The sequence below is a fragment of the Salvelinus fontinalis genome, unplaced genomic scaffold (assembly GCF_029448725.1).
Source record: "Salvelinus fontinalis isolate EN_2023a unplaced genomic scaffold, ASM2944872v1 scaffold_1463, whole genome shotgun sequence".
Lineage (NCBI taxonomy): Eukaryota > Metazoa > Chordata > Actinopteri > Salmoniformes > Salmonidae > Salvelinus > Salvelinus fontinalis.
Genome location: NW_026601672.1, coordinates 27,543 through 37,707, shown reverse-complemented (window position 1 = coordinate 37,707; position 10,165 = coordinate 27,543). Strand labels below are relative to the sequence as shown.

The 10,165-nt window shown below is 51.3% G+C and overlaps 2 long non-coding RNA genes across 2 annotated transcripts; one reads left to right on the top strand and one right to left on the bottom strand.

Moving 5' to 3' along the window:
- Positions 1–669: 669 nt before the first annotated feature.
- Positions 670–9,964, top strand: LOC129849457 (uncharacterized). Its single transcript, XR_008758656.1, has 3 exons — positions 670–719; positions 2,383–2,466; positions 8,487–9,964. It is a non-coding gene; the product is annotated as an uncharacterized LOC129849457 (long non-coding RNA).
- LOC129849458 (uncharacterized) lies at positions 9,434–9,857 on the bottom strand. The gene is made up of 4 exons (XR_008758657.1): positions 9,777–9,857; positions 9,695–9,746; positions 9,582–9,647; positions 9,434–9,514 (listed from the first exon to the last, which is right to left on the bottom strand). It is a non-coding gene; the product is annotated as an uncharacterized LOC129849458 (long non-coding RNA).
- Positions 9,965–10,165: the final 201 nt, after the last annotated feature.

Genomic DNA, 10,165 nt, shown 5'->3' with positions numbered 1-10,165 from the left:
TGGACTACAGATAGCTGTGTTAGTACCAGTCCTACTGGACCCCGGGATAGATACTGGACTACAGATACCTGTGTTAGTACCAGTCCTACTGGACTACAGATAGCTGTGTTAGTACCAGTCCTACTGGACTACAGATAGCTGTGTTAGTACCAGTCCTACTGGACCCCGGGATAGATACTGGACTACAGATACCTGTGTTAGTACCAGTCCTACTGGACTACAGATAGCTGTGTTAGTACCAGTCCTACTGGACCCCAGGGTAGATACTGGACTACAGATAGCTGTGTTAGTACCAGTCCTACTGGACTACAGATAGCTGTGTTAGTACCAGTCCTACTGGACCCCAGGATAGATACTGGACTACAGATAGCTGTGTTAGTACCAGTCCTACTGGACTACAGATAACTGTGTTAGTACCAGTCCTACTGGACCCCAGGATAGATACTGGACTACAGATAGCTGTGTTAGCACCAGTCCTACTGGACTACAGATAGCTGTGTTAGTACCAGTCCTACTGGACCCCAGGATAGATACTGGACTACAGATAGCTGTGTTAGTACCAGTCCTACTGGACCCCAGGATAGATACTGGACTACAGATAGCTGTGTTAGTACCAGTCCTACTGGACAGATACTGGACTACAGATAGCTGTGTTAGTACCAGTCCTACTGGACTACAGATAGCTGTGTTAGTACCAGTCCTACTGGACCCCAGAATAGGTACTGGACTACAGATAGCTGTGTTAGTACCAGTCCTACTGGACTACAGATAGCTGTGTTAGTACCAGTCCTACTGGACCCCAGGATAGATACTGGACTACAGATAGCTGTGTTAGTACCAGTCCTACTGGACCCCAGGATAGATACTGGACTACAGATAGCTGTGTTAGTACCAGTCCTACTGGACTACAGATAGCTGTGTTAGTACCAGTCCTACTGGACCCCAGGATAGATACTGGACTATAGATAGCTGTGTTAGTACCAGTCCTACTGGACTACAGATAGCTGTGTTAGTACCAGTCCTACTGGACTACAGATAGCTGTGTTAGTACCAGTCCTACTGGACTACAGGATAGATACTGGACTACAGATAGCTGTGTTAGTACCAGTCCTACTGGACCCCAGGATAGATACTGGGACTACAGATAGCTGTGTTAGTACCAGTCCTACTGGACCCCAGGATAGATACTGGACTACAGATAGCTGTGTTAGTACCAGTCCTACTGGACTACAGATAGCTGTGTTAGTACCAGTCCTACTGGACCCCAGGATAGATACTGGACTACAGATAGCTGTGTTAGTACCAGTCCTACTGGACTACAGATAGCTGTGTTAGTACCAGTCCTACTGGACTACAGATAGCTGTGTTAGTACCAGTCCTACTGGACCCCAGGATAGATACTGGACTACAGATAGCTGTGTTAGTACCAGTCCTACTGGACCCCAGGATAGATACTGGACTACAGATAGCTGTGTTAGTACCAGTCCTACTGGACCCCAGCATAGATACTGGACTACAGATAGCTGTGTTAGTACCAGTCCTACTGGACTACAGATAGCTGTGTTAGTACCAGTCCTACTGGACTACAGATAGCTGTGTTAGTACCAGTCTACTGGACTACAGATAGCTGTGTTAGTACCAGTCCCTACTGGACTACAGATAGCTGTGGTTAGTACCAGTCCTACTGGACTACAGATAGCTGTGTTAGTACCAGTCCTACTGGACTACAGATAGCTGTGTTAGTACCAGTCCTACTGGACTACAGATAGCTGTGTTAGTACCAGTCCTACTGGACTACAGATAGCTGTGTTAGTACCAGTCCTACTGGACCCCAGGATAGATACTGGACTACAGATAGCTGTGTTAGTACCAGTCCTACTGGACCCCAGGATAGATACTGGACTACAGATAGCTGTGTTAGTACCAGTCCTACTGGACCCCAGGATAGATACTGGACTACAGATAGCTGTGTTAGTACCTCTCTCTCTGTCTCTCTCACACCCCTCTCTCTCTCTCTCCTACCTTTCTCTCCTACCGTCTCTCTCTCCTACCTCTCTCTCTCCCACCTCTCTCACAACCCTCTCTCTCTCTCCTACCTCTCTCTCTCCTACCTCTCTCTCTCCTACCTCTCTCTCTCCTACCTCTCTCTCTCCTACCTCTCTCTCTCCTACCTCTCTCTCTCCTACCTCTCTCACAACCCTCTCTCTCTCTCCTACCTCTCTCTCTCCTACCTCTCTCTCTCCTACCTCTCTCACAACCCTCTCTCTCTCTCTCCTACCTCTCTCTCTCTCTCACCTCTCTCTCTCTCTCTCTCCTACCTCTCTCTCTCTCCTACCTCTCTCTCTCTCTCCCACCTCTCTCTCTCTCTCTCTTCTCTGTCAGGTAAGAGTTGTGATGAAGGGAAGTCATTCCTGACTGAAGTCCCAGACTCCCCTGCTGCTGCTGCTTACCACACTATAGTACAGAGTGAGTATACAACAAACACACAGAGAGAAACAAACACACACACACACACTCCTACACACACACACACACACAACGAGAGAAACACACACACACAGAGGAAACACACACACACACACACACACACACACACAGAGAGAGAAACAAACACACTCCTATACACACACACACATAGAAACAAACACACACTCCTACAGACACACACACACACACACACACATGGAAACACACACACACTCATACAGACACACACACACACACACATAGAAACACACACACACTCCTACAGACACACACACATAGAAACACACACACACTCCTACAGACACACACACATAGAAACAAACACACACTCCTACAGACACACATAGAAACACACACACACTCCTACAGACACACACACATAGAAACAAACACACACACTCCTACAGACACACACACACACATAGAAACACACACACACTCCTACAGACACACACACACAGAAACAAACACACACACTCCTATAGACACACATAGAAACACACACACACTCCTACAGACACACACACACACACACACACACATAGAAACAAACACACACTCCTACAGACACACACACATAGAAACACACACACACTCCTACAGACACACACACACACATAGAAACACACACACACTCCTACAGACACACACACACACACACACACACATAGAAACAAACACTCCTACAGACACACACACACACATAGAAACACACACACACTCCTACAGACACACACACACACATAGAAACAAACACACACTCCTACAGACACACACACACACATAGAAACACACACACACTCCTACAGACACACACACACAGAAACAAACACACACACTCCTATAGACACACATAGAAACACACACACACATAGAAACAAACACTCCTACAGACACACACACACACATAGAAACAAACACACACTCCTACAGACACACACACACACATAGAAACAAACACACACTCCTACACAAACACACACTCCTACACACACACACACACATAGAAACACACACACACTGCTACAGACACACACACACACATAGAAACACACACACACTCCTACAGACACACACACACACATAGAAACACACACACACTCCTACAGACACACACACACACATAGAAACACACACACACTCCTACAGACACACACACACACACATAGAAACAAACACACACTCCTACAGACACACACACACACATAGAAACAAACACACACTCCTACACAAACACACACTCCTACACACACACACACACATAGAAACACACACACACTGCTACAGACACACACACACACATAGAAACACACACACACTCCTACAGACACACACACACACATAGAAACACACACACACTCCTACAGACACACACACACACATAGAAACACACACACACTCCTACAGACACACACACACACATAGAAACAAACACACACTCCTACAGACACACACACACACATAGAAACAAACACACACTCCTACACAAACACACACTCCTACACACACACACACACATAGAAACACACACACACTCCTTCAGACACACACACACACATAGAAACAAACACACACTCCTACAGACACACACACACACATAGAAACAAACACACACTCCTACACAAACACACACTCCTACACACACACACACACACATAGAAACACACACACACTCCTACAGACACACACACACACACACATAGAAACACACACACACTCCTACAGACACACACACACACATAGAAACACACACACACTCCTACAGACACACACACACACATAGAAACAAACACACACTCCTACAGACACACACACACACATAGAAACAAACACACACTCCTACACAAACACACACTCCTACACACACACACACACATAGAAACACACACACACTGCTACAGACACACACACACACATAGAAACACACACACACTCCTACAGACACACACACACACATAGAAACACACACACACTCCTACAGACACACACACACACATAGAAACACACACACACTCCTACAGACACACACACACACATAGAAACAAACACACACTCCTACAGACCACACACACACACATAGAAACAAACACACACTCCTACACAAACACACACTCCTACACACACACACACACATAGAAACACACACACACTGCTACAGACACACACACACACATAGAAACACACACACACTCCTACAGACACACACACACACATAGAAACACACACACACTCCTACAGACACACACACACACATAGAAACACACACACACTCCTACAGACACACACACACACATTGAAACAAACACACACTCCTACATGTGTTTAATTGTGTTGAAATGGTGTTAAAGAGGAAGAGGTTCTTTACCAGAGGAACAATAACAACATTAGCAGGAAATGAAATCTACTTTAATCAAGTCAGGAGGGGGGGTCATCAGACTGTTAGACCAGAGGATTACTGCTGGGGGGGGGGGGGGGGGGGGGGTGTCATCAGACTGTTAGACCAGAGGATTACTGCTGGGGGGGGGGGGGGGGTCATCAGACTGTTAGGACCAGAGGATTACTGCTGGGGGGGGGGGGGGGGGGTCATCAGACTGTTAGACCAGAGGATTACTGCTGGGAAGGGGGGGGGGGAGGTCATCAGACTGTTAGACCAGAGGATTACTGCTGGGGGGGGGGGGGGGGGGGGGGTCATCAGACTGTTAGACCAGAGGATTACTGCTGGGAAGGGGGGGGGGGGGGGTCATCAGACTGTTAGACCAGAGGATTACTGCTGGGGGGGGGTCATCAGACTGTTAGACCAGAGGATTACTGCTGGGGGGGGGGGGGGGGGGGTCATCAGACTGTTAGACCAGAGGATTACTGCTGGGGGGGGGGGGTCATCAGACTGTTAGACCAGAGGATTACTGCTGGGGGGGGGGGGTCATCAGACTGTTAGACCAGAGGATTACTGCTGGGGGGGGGGGGGGGGGGGGTCATCAGACTGTTAGACCAGAGGATTACTGCTGGGGGGGGGGGGGGGGGTCATCAGACTGTTAGACCAGAGGATTACTGCTGGGGGGGGGGGGGGGGGGGGGGTCATCAGACTGTTAGACCAGAGGATTACTGCTGGGGAGGGGGGGGGGGGGGTCATCAGACTGTTAGACCAGAGGATTACTGCTGGGGGGGGGTCATCAGACTGTTAGACCAGAGGATTACTGCTGGGGGGGGGGGGGGGGGGGTCATCAGACTGTTAGACCAGAGGATTACTGCTGGGGGGGGGGGGGGGGGGGGGTCATCAGACTGTTAGACCAGAGGATTACTGCTGGGGGGGGGGGGGGGGGGGTCATCAGACTGTTAGACCAGAGGATTACTGCTGGGGGGGGGGGGGTCATCAGACTGTTAGACCAGAGGATTACTGCTGGGGGGGGGGGGGGGTCATCAGACTGTTAGACCAGAGGATTACTGCTGGGGAGGGGGTCATCAGACTGTTAGACCTGAGGATTACTGCTGGGGGGGGGGGGGGGGTCATCAGACTGTTAGACCAGAGGATTACTGCTGGGGGGGGGGGGGGGGGGGGGGGGGGGTCATCAGACTGTTAGACCAGAGGATTACTGCTGGGGGGGGGGGGGGGGTCATCAGACTGTTAGACCAGAGGATTACTGCTGGGGGGGGGGGGGGGTCATCAGACTGTTAGACCAGAGGATTACTGCTGGGGGGGGGGGGGGGGTCCATCAGACTGTTAGACCAGAGGATTACTGCTGGGGGGGGGAGGGGGGGTCATCAGACTGTTAGACCAGAGGATTACTGCTGGGGGGGGTCATCAGACTGTTAGACCAGAGGGTTACTGCTGGGGGGTGGGGGGGGGGGTCATCAGACTGTTAGACCAGAGGATTACTGCTGGGGGGGGGGGGGGGGGGGGCATCAGACTGTTAGACCAGAGGATCACTGCTGGGGGGGGGGGGGGGGCGGGGTCATCATCAGACTATTAGACCAGAGGATTACTGCTGGGGGGGGGGGGGGGGGGGGGGGTCATCATCAGGACTGTTAGACCAGAGGATTACTGCTGGGGGGGGGGGGGGGGGGGGTCATCAGACTGTTAGACCAGAGGATTACTGCTGGGGGGGGGGGGGGGGGGGGGGGGTCATCAGACTGTTAGACCAGAGGATTACTGGGGGGGGGGGGGTCATCAGACTGTTAGACCAGAGGATTACTGCTGGGGGTGTTCATCAGACTGTTAGACCAGAGGATTACTGCTGGGGGGGGGGGGGTCATCAGACTGTTAGACCAGAGGATTACTGCTGGGGGGGGGGGGTCATCAGACTGTTAGACCAGAGGATTACTGCTGGGGGGGGATCATCAGACTGTTAGACCAGCGGATTACTGCTGGGGGGAGGGGGGGGGGGGGGGTCATCAGACTGTTAGACCAGAGGATTACTGCTGGGGGGGGGGGGGGGGGGGGGGGTCATCAGACTGTTAGACCAGAGGATTACTGCTGGGGGGGGGGGAGGGGGGGGGGGGGGGGGGGGGGGGTCATCAGACTGTTTAGACCAGAGGATTACTGCTGGGGGGGGGGGGGGGGTCATCAGACTGTTAGACCAGAGGAATACTGCTGGGGGGGGGGGGGGGGTCATCAGACTGTTAGACCAGAGGATTACTGCTGGGGGGGGGGGGGGGGGGTCATCAGACTGTTAGACCAGAGGATTACTGCTGGGGGGGGGGGGGGGGGGTCATCAGACTGTTAGACCAGAGGATTACTGCTGGGGGGGGGGGGTCATCAGACTGTTAGACCAGAGGATTACTGCTGGGGGGGGGGGGGGGGGGGGGTCATCAGACTGTTTAGACCTGAGGATTACTGCTGGGGAGGGGGTCATCAGACTGTTAGACCTGAGGATTACTGCTGGGGGGGGGGGGGGGGTCATCAGACTGTTAGACCAGAGGATTACTGCTGGGGGGGGGGGGGGGTCATCAGACTGATAGACCAGAGGATTACTGCTGGGGGGGGGGGGGGGGGTCATCAGACTGTTAGACCAGAGGATTACTGCTGGGGGGGGGGGGGGGGGGGTCATCAGACTGTTAGACCAGAGGATTACTGCTGGGGGCGGGGGGGGGGGTCATCAGACTGTTAGACCAGAGGATTACTGCTGGGGGGGGGGGGGGGGGTCATCAGACTGTTAGACCAGAGGATTACTGCTCGGGGGGGGGGGTCATCAGACTGTTAGACCAGAGGATTACTGCTGGGTTGGGGGTCATCAGACTGTTAGACCAGAGGATTACTGCTGGGGGGGGGGGGGTCATCAGACTGTTAGACCAGAGGATTACTGCTGGGGGGGGGGGGGGGTCATCAGACTGTTAGACCAGGAATTACTGCTGGGGGGGGGGAGGGGGTCATCAGACTGTTAGACCAGAGGATTACTGCTGGGGGGGGTCATCAGACTGTTAGACCAGAGGGGGAGCGATCAGGCTAAGTCGGACTGTCGGTGCTTGACGGACTGTCATGTCTTGTTTGTGAGTCACGAGTTGGTACCAAGTGTGGGAGGGGCTCAATAAGGAGGAAGTGGTCGTCGCTACGGCAGTTTGACGTTACTGTGACACATCGGACGCCTTGATGTTATCACACCACATATCTGATGTTTCTCTCTCCTTCCTACTATCCTTCCCTCCTCTCCCTCTCTCCCCACCTCCCTCTCTCCCTCCCCTCCCCACCTCCCTCTCTCCCTACCTCCCTCTCTCCCCACCTCCCTCTCTCCCTACCTCCCTACCTCTCTCCCCACCTCCCTCTCTCCCTACCTCCCGCCCTCTCTCCCCACCTCTCTCTCTCCCTTCCCTCCCTACCTCCCTCTCCTCCCTACCTACCTCCCTCCCCACCTTTCTCCCTTCCCTCCCTCTCCTCCCTCCCTCCCTCTCTCCCTCCCCACCTACCTCCCTCCCCACCTCCCTCTCTCCCTTCCCTCCCTACCTCCCCTACCTCCCTCCCCTCTCTCCCTCCCCTCTCTCCCTCCCCTCCCTCCCGTTGTTTCCAGGTATCCAGGCCTACTGCTTGTCCCATGTGACACGGGAGGAGAGTGCTGTCTAGAAGCCAGTCTGGAGGCCGCCATGTTGCTCTGGATGCCAGGGACGGATCACATGTCCAGGGTCCTACTGTCTGGAGAATGAATTAATCACATAGTGTCTCAGAGTAGTACTGCTGATGTAGGATCAGGACCCCCATTCACAAAGTGTCTGAGTAGTACTGCTGATGTAGGATCAGGGCCCCCCATTCACAAAGTGTCTGAGTAGTACTGCTGATCAGCCCCCCCCCCCCCATTCACAAAGTGTCTCAGAGTAGTACTGCTGATGTAGGATCAGGACCCCCATTCACAAAGTGTCTCAGAGTAGTACTGCTGATCAGGACCCCCATTCACAAAGTGTCTCAGAGTAGTACTGCTGATGTAGGATCAGGACCCCCCCATTCACAAAGTGTCTCAGAGTAGTACTGCTGATGTAGGATCAGGGCCCCCCCATTCACAAAGTGTCTCAGAGTAGTACTGCTGATGTAGGATCAGGGGCCCCCATTCACAAAGTGTCTCAGAGTAGTACTGCTGATCAGGACCCCCATTCACAAAGTGTCTCTGAGTAGTACTGCTGATGTAGGATCAGGACCCCCATTCACAAAGTGTCTCAGAGTAGTACTGCTGATGTAGGATCAGGAGCCCCCATTCACAAAGTGTACAGTTCTGTTACTCTGAGACTGTGAATATGGGACCTGATCCTAGATCTAGTTCTCTTACTCAGTGTGTGAGTATGGGACCTGATCTTAGATCTAGTTCTGTTACTCTGAGACTGTGAGTATGGGACCTGATCCTAGATCTAGTTCTGTTACTGAGACTGTGAATATGGGACCTGATCTTAGATCTAGTTATGTTACTCTGAGACTTGTTTGTGAATATGGGACCTGATCTTAGATCTAGTTATGTTACTCTGAGACTTGTTTGTGAATATGGGACCTGATCTTAGATCTAGTTATGTTACTCTGAGACTGTGAATATGGGACCTGATCCTAGATCCAGTTCTGTTACTCTGAGACTTGTTTGTGAATATGGGACCTGATCTTAGATCTAGTTATGTTACTCTGAGACTGTGAATATGGGACCTGATCCTAGATCCAGTTCTGTTACTCTGAGACTTGTTTGTGAATATGGGACCTGATCTTAGATCTAGTTATGTTACTCTGAGACTGTGAATATGGGACCTGATCCTAGATCCAGTTCTGTTACTCTGAGACTTGTTTGTGAATATGGGACCTGATCCTAGATCCAGTTTGAATATGGGACCTGATCCTAGATCCAGTTCTGTAACTCTTAAGACTTGTTTCTGAATATGTGTACAGCTCTTTAGTATCACAACTTTGACTTTTTTTTTTTAATTGATAGTTCACCTGAAATTATATTTTGATTTCCTTACCCTGTAAGCATTCTTGGGACAAAGACTAAATTGTAATTAATAAAAAATTTAAAAAGACGGTAATCCATGCTTTGTTTTTGTTTTACCTGGACACTGTCTCCAAATAACAAACGTTTTTGTTGTTGTTGTTGTCCCAAACCCTGCAAGTCAACGTCCCCCCCTCATGTCCTGGATGAACTATCCCGTCAACGCTTTACACCGGTGGGGATTGGCCGTTATAGACAGGTAACTGGAGGGGATTGGCCGTTATAGACAGGTA